At 50.2% G+C, this 18,205-nt stretch overlaps 1 protein-coding gene across 2 annotated transcripts in view; it reads left to right on the top strand.

Moving 5' to 3' along the window:
* Window positions 1-18,205, top strand: part of LOC144136586 (fasciclin-2-like) — a 568,432-nt gene that overhangs the window by 402,699 nt on the left and 147,528 nt on the right. The gene's annotated exons all lie outside the window — the stretch shown is intronic.

The raw sequence follows: 18,205 nt of genomic DNA, 5'->3' as shown, positions 1-18,205 counted from the left end.
CATGGTTTTTACTCTTGAAGAGAAAGGGGTAATCAGAAAACATGCACTTAATTCCAGATTCGACGGGCTTTTTATTCAAGCACGGATAATAATCGATTGCTAAGCAAAAAAGCAGTCAGCACCACCACTGCGACGTGTCTGTTGCCGGGGGGTGATTCCCTGCGTTTAGGGGGACTATACGATTAAGCGAATACTCGTCATTTGCGAGAAATTCCTAATATAATCAGTATTCTGCCTTTTCAAGCGACTTTCCGGGCATCCCGAACAACGATTGAGTTCGCAAACTTTTCAGAACTCGGTCTTTTCGTGCAGCTGTCCAGAATTTCCTCCCCTCGTAATAGTGGTGAATTCACGCGACGTATGAGTTCGTGGATGATTCCTTGACGGCACGGTAGGTCAGGGGACTGTCCGCGTGCCGAAAGCACTCGCACGACGGATGAAAACAACAGATCCCAAAGCGGAAAAGAAAGAATTGGTTGGCCTGAATCCATGATGTCGAGCCACGTGATGTGCGGTTCGTCCTCGAGATCTGCGATTTGCCCCGTCGCGTGAACCTATTTTCAGTGACATGCAGTGACACAGAGAAAGGCGAAATTGTGAAAATCCGTTTCAACGTAATTAGGCTGGCCTGCTGCAGTTGTGTGCTGTACTGATTGCCCACACTAGAAACAAAGCAAGCCGTCGCGTCTGTGTTTTTGCCTTGCGTACTGATTTCTTTACGGCGCGACACCGCTCTACGTTCATTAATTCCAATGAGTAAACGCAATCTTCAGAGTACAGGTTCCCGTTTCGCAATATCAGAACCCTAATTGGCTGCTTGAGTACTAGTGCGTGAACAACAATGCGAGTCATTAACCGGCATTTTCGGAGAATTGCTCGTTCGTTCTCTAGCCTCTGGCCATCTTCTTAAGCCTCGCAACGTGAAACCCGAGTACGCCGGAGTCGGCGAGAGTTCAGGTTGAGCGACCCCGGCCTGAGCGCGTGACCGATCAAGACGGAACTTCCCCGCCCTGACTGCGCGGTCTGCGAGGACATCGCACCTTGAGAACAATGGACGCTCGGGCCCATTGGCCCGCGAAAGCTCTTGCGCCGTCCCATACGGGCACTGTCAGCTATAGTCTGGCCGCACAACTTACAGCATCCGGGTGGAGGGGAGTGGCTGATGTGCTTTGCGACCATGAAGGGTAAAAGACGTACTGTCTCTACCGGCGCGGTTGTGACGGGTGGTACTCGTATTTCGCGGTCACTTGAAGCGTTGGACACGGTTGAGGGCATTTTATGGTGACAGCTGCTTATGAGAGACTCTGCAAGCAAAACGGCCTGTCCTTTGAAGCCTTAGGTAGACCTAAGTTCCCGCTTTTATCTTCTGGCAAGCGACAATTTAATCCACAATCGCGGGAGTAAACAGCTTCCAGAGAGAGAGATAGAGTAGAGGGAAAGGGTAGAGGGTAGGGTTTAGGGGGTCGACATACCTATCACTGTCGCTTCTCCATGGTGTCGGAGGCAGAACAATATAAAGCGCTTTACGGATACACAACTGAAATACGAAGAATATTGGTTTCTTCGTTGAAAAGATACAAATCAAAGGGGCGTATTTGAATTCCCCACATATTTAATTCGCTGTTCTGACTGGCAATCTGCACAACACAAGGAACATTTTTTTTTATTTATGCGGTGTCTGTGACTACCGTGACTGCAATGAACCCTCAAAACAGTGCGGTAACCTGCCTTTACGAAAGCTGCCATATTGTAACCGCCGACACCTCTCTATTAATCGGAGGCGAACTTTTATTCGAATAACTGCGTATTCGAGACTACGCTTTAAGCGCGTAGTGAACACGTGAACCGTACTACGTTTCAGCTTAATCTTTTTTGTTTAAGATGCAGTAATAGCGCAGTAGCTGCTATCGCCGCGAATAAGCATCGCGACGCGCGCGTTCGCTCATGAACTTCCCTCGTGGAAGTTAACTCTGTTTCATGGCCGAGGCATTTCTTTTATTGCGTTCGGCGTCAGCTCTGCGCTCTATGGAGTCGTAGCACAGCAGGACGCGCTTCGTCGTTGCCTCGGGGCCTGGCTGCCGCCGACAAAGCGATCGATCAAGCATCGCCAGTCTGAAGAAACGGTGCTGGCGAGTTCTTTCTCGTCCATCGACTGAATCAAGGCGAGAGAGGGAAGGAGGCCGCAGTCTGTGCGTGCTGCCAGCAATGTCTGTCCGATGCGACCGAATCAATGAGTCCTGATTTCCCGCCATGAATAATGCATTCTTGTCTCCGCCGCGTCCTTATACTCGTGCCCCGCGGAGAAGATGTCCGGCAGCAGTCTTCGCCGCCCTTCTCCCTTCCCGCCTTGCATTGGCTGGTGGGCAGCGGTGGCTGCGCAAGGGGAAGCAGTCGGAGGCGCTGAAATGCAGGGCGCCCTGCGCCAAGTCGCCCCCGGCATCGCGGAGAACGGCATCGAGCGAGCTTTCTTTTTTTCTTTTGTCGCCTGCCTGGTATTGTGGTTTGCTGGCTGTGTGGCCTGTTCTCTTTCGTGCCTCTCGAGGCGTCTTCCCCAGCGCAGAGTGCATACTACGTTAGGTTGTACAGAGAAATGAGTGCAGCTTCCTAGCTGGCTTGTTGCTTGTTATAGTCGGATACAAGTTTAGAAAAAAAGCGGCTTTTCCACTTCAAAGGACCCCCTTCCAGCCAACGGCGTCGACCGATTCTCATGAACCTGCTGGAGCAACAATGCAGGAAGTGGCAGGTACATAAATTATGGTGAGGCATGAAAAAGAATGAAAATAAAAGAGCCTCTGCCTGTGCCACAAGTAAGAGTGGCAGATAGTCCCCTACCTGCATTCTCAGGAATATGGCTCCCTCCCGCATTGTCACGTAGCAGGTCCGTGAGAATCGGCCGACGCCACTGGCTGGAAGGAGGTCTTTTGACGGGGAACAGCCTCTTTTTTCTTTACTTGTATCTGACTATAGCGTAAATGGATGGACTTGCAACTTGGTAGATGTCCGCCCTTCGCCGTTTCCTTGGTGTAGTGACCCTCGTGTGTGAGTAGGTAGATGAGCACACTCAAGAACGAAGGGGCTTTTACCCTTCAAATGACCACCTTCCAGCCAATGGCGTCGGCCGATTCTCACGGACCTGCTAGTGGGAGAATGCAGGGAGTGGCAGATGATAGGGTAAATTCCCCTCCGTCCATGGTCAGTGATAGCCTTCCCCCTACATTGTCACGCCAGTAGGTTCATAAGAATTGGCCGACGCCACTGGCTAGAAGGGGTTCCTTCGTCGGGGAAAATCCGTTTCGTTCTAGAGTTGGATCAGGCTATAGTAGTCATGGAGGTTCTGGGACGACTGCTTTTTGCCACTTGCCTCCGACGAGGCTAATATCGCGCTCATACGAAGTCTCCACGCCGATGCCTGCATTAGCAGTCCTGGCTCTCAGAACTGGTGCAGTCTGCCGGTGTTCCAGCCGATGCTGGGCGAAATTCAGGCAGTGCTTGGACGCACTCAGTCATGCGGGTTTCACCCATTGAACTCCATTGACTTAGCGGTTTTCTGACACATGCAGGCTGTTACGTAATACTGTTTTATTCACTTCATATCTTCTGTTGATGGATCGACTTGAGGCGAGAGGATTCATTGTGGTGCTCATTTAGGTCTACAAATGGGTTTGAATTACCATGGGAGTAAATGCCGATTTGTAGCAGCCTATCGTTGGTGTTCCTGTGCAACACGCGTGATATCTTTCTACGGCTTCATGTGAGTGACGCATCGCAGCCGCAGAAAGAGACGCCAGCTTGCCTGTTTTTTACCATGGCCTGTTTTTTCTTTCCTACACACCGCACGCCAGCCAGAGCAGACAGTCGGCTAACCGCAGGTCTTCCAGCCGCGGAGCGGATAAATATGGTCATGAAACGCTCGTTATCGAGAGATCATAATCCAGACTGTCAGTGGCAGGATGAAGCGAGCCAAAATTTCGCGCCCGAATCGCTCTACAACCTCCGCGCAGCACAAAGGACGCAGTCGCGTCATCCTCGAACGAGGTAGTCCGCTCGTTGGCCGACGAGTGACTAACGCTGGCGCCTCAGCCATCTCCTCCGCAGTGCATTGCATCTGGTCACGACGCAACGCGCAAAGCTTGGGCTGCAGGAAAGCCGCTCTCTGCTGCTGAGTGGCGCTCGAAAACAGGTTCTGCGGTCATAGCGGGGCCGTAATTCAGGGGCCCCCGCCGGCCTGGGGCGGCGGCTGCGTCTACGGCCGCTGCGGCCCCGATATTCCTCGTAAAATTGCGCGTCAGAGGTTTCGGGAAAGGGCGATCGAAGAAGAGCCGCCGATTACGCGCGTCGCCGCGTGCGCTTTTATGGCCTCGGCGCCGCGTTGCCCGGATTTCCTTCGTTTTTTTTTCTTTTCTTGCTTGTTAGGCCCGGCGTTGAGTGCGTGCTCGCTGGAGAGATTTCTGGCTGCACCTCTTTGGCTGCATACGCTGTTCCCTTTGCCCGTTTCGGGTGGAGGAGGAGTCAAGAGGGGGAGAACGACAGAAAGGGCGAGGGGTTGCAATGAAAGTAAATTACGGGCGCTTCGGTGTTCTATGAGCGACCTTTATGTGCAGACTTGCTCGCGAGGGTACGTCGTTGGCGTTGTAGTATACGCGCTGTATCCGGTCTTCCTTGCTTTGTGTAAAGCTCGGCGCAGGACGTGGGATAAATTTATCAGAATAAGGAGGAGGGTGTGCAAGTTTTATTTTGAATTTGGCCAGCTCACGCCTGCTGTCTTGGGCAAGCTGCGCACTCTTAGAGAGAAAGGGAGGAGGTGCGTAGAAGGGAAGGTAGGGAAGCTATAGCTAGGAGAAGGTGCCGCTTTGCACGCCTGCACTTGGAGAAAGGGAAGGTGAATGTTAAGGGAAAGGAGGAAAGAGGGTCGATTTAAAAAGGAAGCGTTCACGAAGTTCGAATGGAGAAATGGCGATTAGAAGCACTGTATTTGTATATTGCGCTTTTACAAATCGCTTAAAACAAGGTTTGCTCCCAGCGCGTTATGCTGAAGGCTGGCTTGAAAAAAGAAAAATGAAAAATTGGTTTTTGGGGAAAGGAAATGGCGCAGTATCTCTCACATATCGGCGGACGCCTGAACCGCGGCATAAGTAGTATTAGTGGTTTATTAAAATCATAATATAAAGGAAGGATAAGATTTTTGCTAGCCCCGGCATCTGCCATCGATACTAAAGCACCTTAGTTGGGGCAGCGGAAATAAAGGATAGCAGGCAGAATGGAGAAATGAAATAAGAGGTGAGGGGACTGGAAGAGAGGATCGGGGGAGATTTAATATACACGAACTATTTACACAATAAGAAATGTGTACAGGTTGCGCGCGTGATCAATTCATGATGAAGCAAGGGAAGGGATAAAGGAGGGACTGAGAGAAGAGGTGCCGTAGTGGATGGCTCCGGAATAATTTCGACCACCTGGGGATCTTTAAAGTGCACTGACATCGCATAGCACACGAGCGCCTTAGCGTTTCGCCTCCATCGAAACGCTGCCGCCCCTGTCGGGTTCGAACCCGGGAACTCCGGATCAGTAGCCGAGCGCCCTAACCACTGAACCACCGCAGCGGGTGCTGGCTTGACGCCGCGATTGTTTCGAATATCCTTATTAAGCCCACTTTTCGTCTACGTCGAGCCGAAATCAGAAACTGCGTGCCTGTGGCCTGTAGGGTTGAAAAGAGGGGAAAAAAATTGGAACCGGAGAAAGAAAAGAAATGGAGGATCGACGACGTGCCAGGATGAAAATGGAGCACTTCTCGTAATCTTTTTTTTTTCTTTTCCTGCTGATAATTTTATCGCCGCGTGCCACGTTTATGCTTCCGCTAGCTTCCTCCCCTCCAGTGCAGCTAGGCTGTACTGCGCCGCTGCCGAGCCGCGCGGGTGTGTCTTTGCATGGGGCCGCAGAAACAGGCTTTTGAACGCGCCGATTGTTGCTGTTGCTGCCTCTCGCCCCGACTGTAATCATCCGCTCTCCTCCTCCTCCTCTTTCTTTTCCTGCGCCTCGACGGAACGTGTCACGCCCGCCAGTGTTGTCGCCCGAGCTCCTCGGTTGTGCATGGCCGTATTGGAAAACGTCAAAGCACGGAGATTGATGGATGCAAAGGACCGGCGTCTGTTCCCGTTCGCTGCAATCGCGACGGCGCCGGTGGCTGCGAGCGAAAATTCGTGCCCGCCGCAGTTCTTATTTACTGACGGTGTCGTTGCTCTTGTGTGATCTTTTTTCATGAAATATTCGAGCAGCGCTCGCCACTCAGCTTCCCAATTCTTGCATTTCACTGTCCGGAACGTAGTATGTCGCGCTTACATAGCGCCGTGATGCAGCTCGGTTTGGTCGCATTTAGACTGCAGGAGAGCGGGAATCGACTTCTCGCGTCTTTCATTTCCGGCTTCTTTTCTGCCCCCCCCCCCCCCCCCCCCACCCGCCCTTTTTTGGCCGCCGCAATTGATGACGCGGAAACAGACTTACGAACAGCCAAGCTTCGAGTTTCGCGATCATAAAGCGACCGGGCGCCTGAGCTTGGGAACACGTCCAAATAAATGCGCGTTTCGGACGCGGCCGGCGAAAGTCAAAACTCTTATGCGTATTTTCCATATACCGTGTGCTTGGGGTGTGGGTGATGGGCGCCCGTATCGCGCACCGCAATATATGCACCACACTTTTCGGAGGGCCGCCGACGGAGTTCTGGTTCTCCAAGGCCTAAGACTGTCCGTATTGCTGTATATTCTGAGCAATGTTATCTAGGCAAAGCAGCTGCGCTTTTATACTCAAAAGCGTGCCAATACTCGCGAACTAGCTTACACCGTTAGGGTAGCCAGCTCATAAGATGCCAGTGTGCGCATGCGCCGTACGTCTGTACCGCCCGCATTACTGAAATTAAAAATTTAGAACATGTTATCACTTCGCTAGAATTTATCGTCTCTCAACGCCTCTCCTGATGCGAAAAAGTTCGTGTCGAAAAGCTACGGTGCTCTAATAGCAAGCATAGAGCTACTGAGTACTTGCCACCACGTAGTGCTTCCGCCAGCCGCCGAGTGCGCATGCGCAGATGGTTTACCAAGCCAGTTGTGGTATAGTTCCTATTTAATGAACTACTTGCAGCTATGGCCGTAAATATTAATGGTCCCTTACTTCCACCGCTCCACGATTGCAGTATCGCTTCAATTTTCATCGCATCAAGGTAGATAAAAGAAAATCAGTTCACTGACCGAAGTTAATTCTGAGAATATTTTATGGCCAAATGCAAACGTTCCCGGACATGCTTCTCGGACACCAAACCTTTCCAAGAGCAAAATGAGTCCTTCAAGATACTTTAAACCTCAATATGAAATGAGCCTAGATCATCAGGATACTTCAAGGGTATCAGATGTGCAGACTTTCGCCAAAAAATGCACCTAAATAGAAGATAAAATAACCACCAAGCATCCGTTACAAATATAGCGGCACACTTTTGCTCATTGCGGACTACAACTTTGCGACAGGCAAGTTGGTTGATTGCGTCTTGTAAAATGGAAGAAATGACGCATTGAAATCACTGAAACTAAATACTCCGGATCAGATGCGGTTTGTCTCTTCAGAGTATTACAATACAAACGCCAAGCACAAAAATCCATGGAACTTGCGAACAAACACGGCTGGTCCATTCGTCGTGCGCTGTTCCGCAGTGTCACGCAGAGAACGTAGTTGAGAATAATGTTTCGAGGGCTTAAGTATGCCCACAGCTTGTTAAGGCCGCTGCAAAGCGCTAGTGAGCACACTGTCATGTGAGTTACAGCCAGGGCACAGCCAACTCAGATACTTTCTTTGGGCTCCTGGTAACTGCAGGCGCAAGGTGGATTTCCCACATTTGAGTGCCGTTTGGTTCCATCTTGTTCATATACTGACCGTGCAGGTGACAGATCTTGCTTCATAACGGCTTCCCGTCCTTTGTGTATAGCGTCTATAAGTCTATAACCTCATTCTCATGCATAGCCGCTCATCCGCGTGAGACTTGGTCTGTGTGCGTCGCACTACAAGGAATGAAAGGAGTAATAAGGAGTTATAAAAGGTATAAAGTTGCAGCAGGAGTTCTGAAAACAGCGGCTACTTAGAGTCCAAACTTCGCAGTTCAGCTGTTTTAAGAATCGAAAGCCTACAGCCTAATTGCAATTCAACTCTGTTTAGCTGTGCGGTTCTATCTTTGAAGCATTCCTCCATCTTTGTAGCAGTAGTAGCACGGATTGCAGTCATTGGCTGCGGGCGGAGACGTTTGGACAGATTGCCACTCGTAAATGCTTCGCAGACGAAGTTCAGTCGTCAAAGTTCTAACTCATGTTCTTTGAAGTATAACCGCATCTTAAATCTTGGGGTTGTTAAAGATCCCACGTGGCATCCAACTTGACGAGGTTTATACTACGACGTCCTCCTGTATAACAGGAGACGGTGCACCGTGAACATTTTATTCTTCGGCGCTGCTCCATCGGGGGCGTTAACAAAGGCTTGGTTTGCCGCTCGATATTTTCGATCTTTCATTCTATGGGATCTCGATTTTAGATGACTGTTTGCTTCTTGCTCCGCACAAAGAGCGGCCTCGGGCGAGACCTCGATCACGCGCAAGTGTGGAATGCTATGCTAACATCAGTCGGCGGACTATTCAGCGGTCGAAGCAAACGGGCAGCATAAACAAGCAATACGGCTTTCAGTGATTTTTGTTGTTCCTATATATTTTTTAATAGATGCCCAGGCTATTGAGAACGATGTCTGCCGCTTTAATCGAGGAATATTTTTTCTTTTTGAGCGAGCACCGATCGAATAACAGCAGACGAAGGGCAATGCAAGACAGGCCTTATATAAATCTTCCCCGTTTTCGAGCTTTCACTCGGCCCCGCGTTTTGCTTTTTTTTAACCGAGGTGTCGCTCAGAAGTAGCGCCGACGCTATTCAAAAAGAGGATAGCGGGAAAGCGAACGGCAAAACGAGGGGTAGGAGCTGCAGCGCATGCGCATGCAGTGTCCTCGCCAAGGTGTACGAATCTTGCATCTCTCAATTGGCACCCGTGTCCGCTCGCAGATTTCGTAGCAGCGATGTGTACAGCAACGTTGGAGACTATGGTTGTGCGCTGTGGTCGATATCTCCCATGATCCGTGTCTGTACTGTCCAGCGCTGGTTTATTTGTGCGCGTGCCTATCTGTCGTCTGCCTGTCGTCTGTCTGTCTCTGTAGTGAGTGTTTGTTGCCGTCCGCCTCTGTCTCTTTCTGTGTCTGTCACTGTATGTGTGTGCGCGTCACCACTCGGCGCAATATCCCTGCGAGCGCTGACCTCGGCCACTCATCTTTTTCTTTTCTATTTTTCTGCCTCGTGTATGGAGTGATGAACATGAGGGCGGCCGAACTCTGTTGCAAGTTATGTGGTTGCGAGGTTCAACGACCCCTCAGCAGTGCGAATTGGTGGATGCTACCAGGTTGACTGCATGCAGCTCACCACGAATGGCAAGACTGCATCCACGAACGATCGCGTTTCTTAGGGCGGAAGGCAGCGAGAAGTATCTAGAGAAGCTTCTGCCTTGTGACCTTTACCAGACCGTTCCAAACCGCGGCCGCTGCAACTACAGTGGCGGCCTCAACACTGTCCTCTCATCAGTAGAAACACAATGCCGCTGTGTTGCTCTAGGTCCGCTGAGTCAAGCCTATTTAAGCATAAGCGCCGGGCGGTATTCTCACACGGAATGTTTTTATATGCTCTTGTCCTGGCAGCCCTTATCTTCGCAGGCAATGGATGACGCATGCTTAGATAAGCGTGCGAGAGCTTGATGAGTGAGTGAAAAGAGCAGTTTGTTGTGAACTGTGGCTGTAGAGTTCATGGGTAAGGTTTCCTCTAGGCTGGATATATTTGTGTGTCGTTACGTACCGTCCTTCTAGATTACCCAATGCTCTCCTGCGACACCAGCCTCGAGCCGCTCGCTCGACCACTAATGCGTTTGTTCGGGTACCGTAGCGCGTCTTTTCCGGTCTTCTTTATGTTCTCCTGCTGAGTTTCTTGGCGCAGTGCGGGTAGTGTTCAGTCCTTTGTCAGTGCTCTTTTTTTTTTTTGCCTTCCAAACAGTTAGCTGTTTGGCGCACACGTACGCTGCTCTTTGGTTTTATCGTTCTCTCTGTCTTCTGCGTCCATCGGTGGACGTGCACTTTTCCCATCTTTTTTTTTTTTTCGTGTAACCGCAGTTCTTCCTACGAGGCAGTGTTCCTGCTGTCGTCTATTTACTGCCTTTGTGTTTACTGCGGCCTGCTTTGCGAACTGCCATTTACCCCAATGAGTGGCGTTAGCGTTCCCTTGGGAAAGAAGCATTAGTGTTTCTTCTCAAAAGTGCGCGCTACAGCCCGTAACAAAGCCGGTTTTGTGCACTAGCGTCAAGTATTGTGCAGACATAAGGAACTTCACGTTTCCTCTGTTTTTCTCTGCATCGTTTGTCAGTGTGGGACGTAGTGTGTAACGTGAAAATAAATGTCACTACCTGAGGCAAGTGTAATGCCTCCCCACAGCCAGCCAGACAGCCAGTCGCGACTAATACTCGTGTTAGTTTAAACTGCCGTTGAGTCAACTATGATTGGCTCCAGTCACGGCTGGGCGATGTTACACGTCACCATCAACTAGCGTTGAATGCGATGGAGGCCGGCACTTTATAAAGTTTATAATTCGGTGGCTTATGACCGCAGCGGTGTCCCAAGTGGTTTCAGCATCCGCCTCGCATGCGCAGGTGCAGGCTTCGATCCCCAGTGCCACCAGGTACCCACCGGTGATACAATAGGTACAAGCTTTCCCCTGGCCTGGTTATCGGCTTATGTGGGGTGAAAGGCTTAGAAAATGGGTCTTTGACCCCACCTTGAGTAATAGAAACATACCCTGTGCCATGGCGCCCGTTGCCATAGATGCCCTTGCGTCATAAAAATCCATAATCACCATCAATTCAGTGGCTTGACTGACCAGACTAAGGTTGACGACCCCTTTGCAACGGCGGCTTCGGCAACACGTTTCATGCCGCAAATTGTTTTCTGATGGCACGAAACGTCGCTGTTCCCCATAGCGTAGACACTACTGCGCGAATCGTGTATATAAACACACAAATAAATAAGCAAAACGGCAGAAGTGTAACTCTAGCCAATAGCGCAGGCCTCTGTTGTCTTCTATACACTAATACCGCCTTTACCGTAGCGTATGCTAAGTGGAAAATTGTGCCCGTTAGAAGTCTAGGAAAGTAAGATAAAAATGAAGCACTAAAATGACTAATAGATCTAGCAAAATTTTGTTTCACAGGCGGCACGTGGCACGACATGTAATCAAAAGGTTCAACATGCGCTGCGTTCAAAACGTCTTGAAAACGCAGCCGTCTGCCGGCAGATGGAAAGCTGACCCGCCATGTACTTCAACTGCGCCAACTGTTACAGAAGTTTTAATCACTTCCGCTACCTCGAATAACGCTTCTCTCATCCGTCTGCGAGTTCGAAACAACGCCTCGGTTAACGTGTCCTACGCTTTTCTTCCCGCTTTCTGTCTGCTGGAGACGCTCGGCGGGCGTTTTGAAATTTGTCTTCATTGCTCCCCAAACAAGTGCATCAAGATTGATGGGCCCCAGCCCGTCATGTACACAAACATCTACAAGGAGACCCGGTGGGGAATGCGCGAATCAAAGGGGGATCACTTGGAGCGCTCAGGAAATTGGGTAAGGAGAGGAGCCTAATGGAGGTATACTACAGGGGTACACGTTGCGATATCAGTTTCTTTTCTCTTTTTTTTCTTTCATAGTCTCCGCAGATTCTGTTCCCTCTGGGCTTTGCCCGGCCTGCCAGCAATGGTGTGAGCGGGGACCTAAGAGGTGACGGCGCCGGTGCTAATCTGTCTGGATTAGGACGTGGCTGAGGGGCGTCCTAGAGCGCGGGCCCAGTGGCGCACGCAGCGTCGAGCGTCACTGCTGTTTATCTCAATTGGCACTTGCCGTGCGCCTCTGATTTGGTCGTAGCTTACGGGTGGCGGCGTCTTTTGTCGCTACCGCGCACGATGGCAGACCGGCAGCGATGCTCGCTTGTTTCAGGATTCATTTAACTGGTTCTTTAAGTTGGGATTTATTTAAAGTTATTCCGCGATAAGGACCTAGTTTTTCCTCAGATTTTGCTCTGCAGAGACGTCTATTTTTCTGCCTTTTGCTTTCAGATTAGCGCCAAAGAAACTAATACATCAATGAAATCGATTTCTTGTCGTCTCTCGATATCTGTATACGGATCTTTTCCTCGTTACGTGCTGTTCCGTATGATTTTGCGTCCTTTCATTGTATTTTTCTGCCTTGTGTTGCTTTCACTCATTCACTGCGTGGAGTCGAACCTAGGCGTAGAAGGCGAAAGCAAGGCGCCTGTGCGAAAAGCAAGTGCCTAAGCACTTCGAAACCTCTGAACATTCTCAGTGCGCATTGATACTTCGTTGTGTTCCCTGTGAGAACGCTCCCTTCTGAAAACGCCCTGCGCGTACGCGCTGTGGGAGGCATGCCTGACAATGCCACGCACTGCGCGGGTGATGTTGCAATAAATATTTCTGAGTCTCTCTTGTTTGGCTTACCGAATAATGCTTTGAGCGTCGTCTTCGTTCTTAGTCTTCTTGGCATCAAGCAGCATTTTGTGAAATGTGCTACAAGCGCGTTGCTCTGCATATTTTGTACTCGTGTCCCGCTAAATCCTTGCTCTGCCCGCTGTGTGGTGGTGTTTCCATTTAGAGGCTTTTCGGCGCTGCGCCTAACGGGGCGCCGAAGGAACGCGGTCGCGTTTAACTTGTCAAAGTGAGCACAGAACGACCTTTTCGACTCGGCTCCTTTGTGTGCGCCCGTGCGCCTGCGAGTGTGTGAATTAATGGATGCTGCGTGCCTCTAAGAATGTTGACATTTGCTTATGCATAATGAATTCGTCCTCTGGACCAGAGTTTTTACATGTCTTTTGTCATTCTCTTTTGCAGGTAAGACTGCTTGCAGTTGGTGTCGTGGTGTCTTCAAGGTGTAGTACACTCGCAAGCGTGAGTTTTGGAATATCACAATATCCCGGATCGCGTTGTTTGTTCGTCATCTCATGTCTAAACAAGAGATTGCCGCTACTTCGAATGGGTCATGCTAGCAGCGGCCCTCGCGCTCTTCTTTAAGTATAAAAAGGTCTGCCATTCACCAGGACAGTCGTTCTTCGAACGTCCTTACTGCGCAGCTGTAACGTTGCGTTTCTATGCGCCCAAGAAGATTGTTCGGTGAGTTGCACGCGCTCTCGTTGGGGCTTGCGCCTCGAAAAATATCGCCTGTAAACGGACGTGGCTTGTGATGATTTTGGACGTCTATCCGTGTTGGCTTGTGCAAATACTGAACGGTTGCCTGTTACGCAAGTTCCGGGCTATGGCGAGTCGTCGCGAATTCAGCACGCAGTCGAACCGACTGCACTTCATCGTAGAATTCAGTACTGTACTGAGCAAGCCGTCGATTTAGATAACTTAGAGCTATCGGGACTCTAATCTTGCCAGTCTATCGGTCTGCAACTCAGTGCAATTTTCAAGGCATTGACTTTTTTTTTTTTACGTGGGCTGACTTGAAGATGGTTACCTTTAAAATTCCACGGACTGCGAACTTCAAGACAGGACAAAAAATTATAATGGGTATGCTGGTGTAGTTACCGTTCATTACAGTTTCCGTTCTCGTAGAACCAACAATTCTGACTGGGAAAAGGTCACGTCTTACTTCGGCCTTGCAGCTGTTTTACCACTACCCAAGTGAAGAAAGAAAAAAAAAAACCTCCCCTGCCGTAGTTTGCGTGTGGCTCCATCTGGAGAAACCAAGCAAAAGGACAAAAAAGGAAGTCGGTGAAGTTTCGCAGAACCCGCATCTCGGAGGACGACCTTCGCTCGCGGCCCGCAAAAGCATGCTCCCATTACGCGCGCCCCAAGTGACAGAGCCACGCTGGGAAGACGACACCGGCAAGCCTGCGGTGCCTTTCAGAGCGAGCGTCTATTTCAGCGTCGTCGCGGCTGGCGCGCGAGCGCCAATGAAATGGAGGCCAGCGACTAGTGCCCAATCTTCTTCGGGCAACCTCGGGGGCAGCGGGTCGTCGCGCTCCCTTTGTTCGCGCCGAGGCCTCCTCGCTGTGGGCCACACGGCAGGGGGGGGGGGGACCTGGCCATGTCCGCGTAACGTACGACTACGCAACACGGAAGGGACGTCGATGCGGCGGGGGGCGCTGCTCGCCGAGCCACAGTGTAATGACACGATGATGATGGCTCGCGGTGATGGCTCTATTTGCGAGGGAAAAAAAAAAAGGAACACGAAAAGACGTCCCCAATATTCGAGCGTGCCTAGGGCGTAATCTACGCGTGCAGTCAGCTGTGCACTTGTTACTGATGATTCTGCTGCTCCCCTTACTTGTTATCTGTTCTTGCCTGCTCGCCTGTGTCGTATAGCGCTGTCAGGACGGGCGCTAATTGGCTCCCACCATGCATCACCCCCATCTCCGGTGAAGCTTACGACTGAGCGTTCGGGGATCTGCCGCCAGTGTGTGCTAGACAGGACCGCGGTGCTGTGTGCCAGCCGTTAAGATTGTCCTCTTCGTGTTCCCGCTGGGTTGATGAAGTATCGAACAGCGGGGGCTCACTGAGTACGCGGGTAATTTTTTTTCCTCTAGTGTTGTCTTTGCTAAATACTTTTCACTTTCGATTTTCAAGCTTTGTATGTTACTGCTGACGATCTTGCTTTACTTATTTGCTGATTCGGTAGGTCATCACCTGCCTCAGAGCTCGACTCGAAAGTCAGTTCGATCAGAATCATTGTAAAGGTCAGAACACCCAGCCGTGTAAAACCCAGACGCCATAGCCCATCAGTGTGATACCGCTGACCTGCTTCGTGACTTCATTGTAAAATATGAAGCGATTTTATTTCTGTTTTGTACCTTTTTCTTGTGAATTGTAGTTAATAAACACGAAACACAATATAATCGCAGGCACTACGCTTCTTAACGAACGCAGCTGACGCTTTCAACGCCGGTCGTCTTGGTTTTGTTTACACTAGCATTGAATAAACACTTAGTGCCTGAATTTTAATTTCCCTTCGCTGCGGAGTTTCACAAATTCAGCTCAAGGTAGGGAAGAAAGGGCGCACCTGTGTCGTAGTCTTTTTTTTTTTCGCTTGCTCACTTACATAATTTCGCCGTCCGATTTCGATTGCCAAAACCAGCTTCAGGAGCAATACCATGGCTAGGAGTATAATTCGCTCCATGCTCTCAGCGTGCCTTGCCTTGAACAAGCTGAGCCAACCGATCTTGTCCACTTGGTGTGTTTCCAGCGTCGGTGCTAGTTGTCTTCCCCCATCTAACATTATTCAACGTAATGTCATGTTTCGTTCGATGACACTGGCATGTCGCCAACCGTGCGCGACTAAGGCGACTGTGATAAGGAAACAGCAGAGAGTGACGTGGAACCTCGGCGACTGGTGTCTCCCTTTTGCTGCTGCCTAGACCAGGGACAGCGAAAACTGTCGATGACTAACTACAAGGCTGTGCGTCTATGGCGTGCCGGTAGTGGCTGCCGAAGTAAAGTACGTAGTAGACCGCGCTCGCTCCAGTGCAGGGGCGGTCCGCCTCTGCGCGCCTGGTGGCTCGGCCGTTGTAATTACTGGCCATCCGTTGCACCTCGGAGCATGTCCCTGTCTTTCCCGTTCAGGGAGCACTGCACGCGAAGCAGTGCAGGCACTCGCGGGGCGGCACCATACACGACACGGACGAATGGCATCGATTTGCCAACCGCAAGTAGCGAAGGCAGTGTAATATCGGAGGAAATTAGCACGTCACCAGCGGATTTTATATTTGCAGTGAACTTCCCGCGATGCTGACGTGCTCGATTTCGGATCCATGCGGGGAAAAAAAAGTTCAGATTTCCTCGCACTGCCGAGCTCTAGAGAATTATCTTTTCTTGTTTCACGAACTAATATGGCTCACTTTTGTACGCGGCTACGAACTCGTCATTGGCGCTAACCACCAGGCTGTGCTAATTACAGAGTTTACGAGTACAAGTTATGTAATTAGCCAGTTAGCGTGTTTTTAAAAAGAGCTGACGTCCGCCCCGACTGACTGTTTTGTTCCGAGAAAGGTCTTCTTTCTATTTCGCCCACCATATATATTTAGGAATTTTCGAAAGTGTTCGCTGAAACGGCCTTTATATTGAGGGATAGAGCTCCGGTTTTCCAAGCGATGCTTCTCCTGATAAGATTCCGTGCAACAAATATAGCAGCCCGTGCATAGTCTTTGCTGTAGGCCACCGCGCCCCGCCTTTTTTTTTTTGGCTTGCACACCAACCTTTCCTCTAAACGCTGCGTCCCAGGCTTGTGCGGGGAAGACTGGCGTCCTCGCGAGACAGATAGCGGCGTATAATTAAACGCCGGTAGCAATTAACTGTGTGCCTTCGTTTGGCCCAGCCAATTTTTCTCGCGTGCTTCACCCTTTCTTATTCCTTCGTGGGCGTCTAGACGCATTTCTGTTTTTTTTCTTACTTTTTATTTCTTGTACCAGCCTAGGGTATTTTCTTTTCCGCGTTTCCGTATAGCTAGCAAGTAATCCCCAGACACGCTGGGTGGTTTTTTTTTTTTTTCCGGCTGTGTAGAGGAAGCGTTGTCTCTGCTTTCGATTACATTCTCGCGAGGTCATGCAATCTAGCTAGCCTGAGAGGCTTCCTTAACTGCACTACGTTGCCAGATAAAGCAAAGTATAACCGCCGTCTCTTCTGATAGCACAGCCTAGTAGTTGTCCATGCCGCACTAATTGCGACAGCATGGTCCTGCTTTGTCTTCAGGAGTGCAGTTAGGCGGGCGATCGTTTCCTGTTTCTTTTTTTTTTTTTGCACCGGATTCTGGCTTCGACCGGAGGGTGGATATCACCGCGCTGGATCTGAGCGCGGCACAGAAAATTAAGACGAGTCTGGCATCGGTGCGCGCTGTTCATCAGTGTTGCTTCGCTGAGGCGTTGTGCTGTTGGACGCAAGGGCGAGTGCATAATAGATCGAGTTCTTATGCGAGGAGGACAATGATGCGACTGTGCCAGTGTTATCAGCGGTCTGCAGTTGATCCGGCGCTAAGGCCGTGGTGTGCAGGGTTGGTCAAAAGTACCCAGGCTACAGGGTCTGCTTTTCAGCGGCGTATTCTGCCGCTTATGTTAGCAGTTAAGGTATCAAGTGTCTCAGAGGTTAAAATAGTACTCCTCCTATCCTCTATAAGAGATTTTGGGCTCCGGGGGTGTCGTAACTGCCTTACTATATCGCTCGAAAGCAGACCCTATGGCCTGAAACTTCTGACAGACCCTGTACCTTCTGTCGCACGTAACGAACCCATAATAGAGAGTTTCAGCATAACGTAGCTTTACAGCAGCGACTTCGAAAGACGAGTCGAAAATTAACGCAGCTGAGCGGATGCGTAGTCGGAAAGTGTGGCCACTGAAACAGGTGAAGTTGGAAAGGAGTATCCTTTTCTGCTTGGGTTTTGATCACTCGAAGTATTCTCCTGGCCTCTTTCGTTTATTTAAGGAAAACAGCTTTGTGTCAAAGTTTCGTTTAGGGTGGAAACGAAAAACTGCTCTTCGAATCCGCAAATAACGTAGTGGGTGCAAAGCGTCACCGAAGATCGGGTGTCGTAACTCTGGCGGCTGCCACCGCTGACAGCACAGGAAACTTCTCGCTGGTTTAGCGCCTCAGTCGACGCTCTGGGCACTTCTCCATGACTGCGTGCAGGAAGGACTCATTACTGGGGTGCGGCAGCGATTGAGTTGTGGTCCTTACTTCGTGGTCTCCTCATTTTCTGTGAGTGTGGAAACAAGCAGCAAGCTTGAGGCCGACAGCACCAAGGGATCTCGAAAGATTGACTGAAAAAGGAACAAAGGCTTTTTCGTCTTGAGTTCCGATTCACTGCAACCAGATCGGCGCTTGTTAGCGCAACTTGTGGGCTCTGCCTTGTGTCTCCACGACTCGTCGCCTCGGTGAGGTGCTTTGTTTTTGTTTTATTTGTTTGGTCGTTTTTGTTTTCACGAAGAAACTTCAGCACATTTTGTCATAAAGCGCCTGTGGTACCCACCTTGAAATAAGACACTCGCTGTTGCAAGACAAAACTCGCAACTCCAGTTGCGTGCGTGCGTGCGCGCGCATTTTTTTTTTAG

The sequence above is a fragment of the Amblyomma americanum genome, chromosome 6 (assembly GCF_052857255.1).
Source record: "Amblyomma americanum isolate KBUSLIRL-KWMA chromosome 6, ASM5285725v1, whole genome shotgun sequence".
Classification (NCBI taxonomy): Eukaryota; Metazoa; Arthropoda; class Arachnida; order Ixodida; family Ixodidae; genus Amblyomma; species Amblyomma americanum.
Note: the sequence above shows the minus strand (reverse complement) of the source record. Positions and strands in the feature narration are given on the sequence as shown.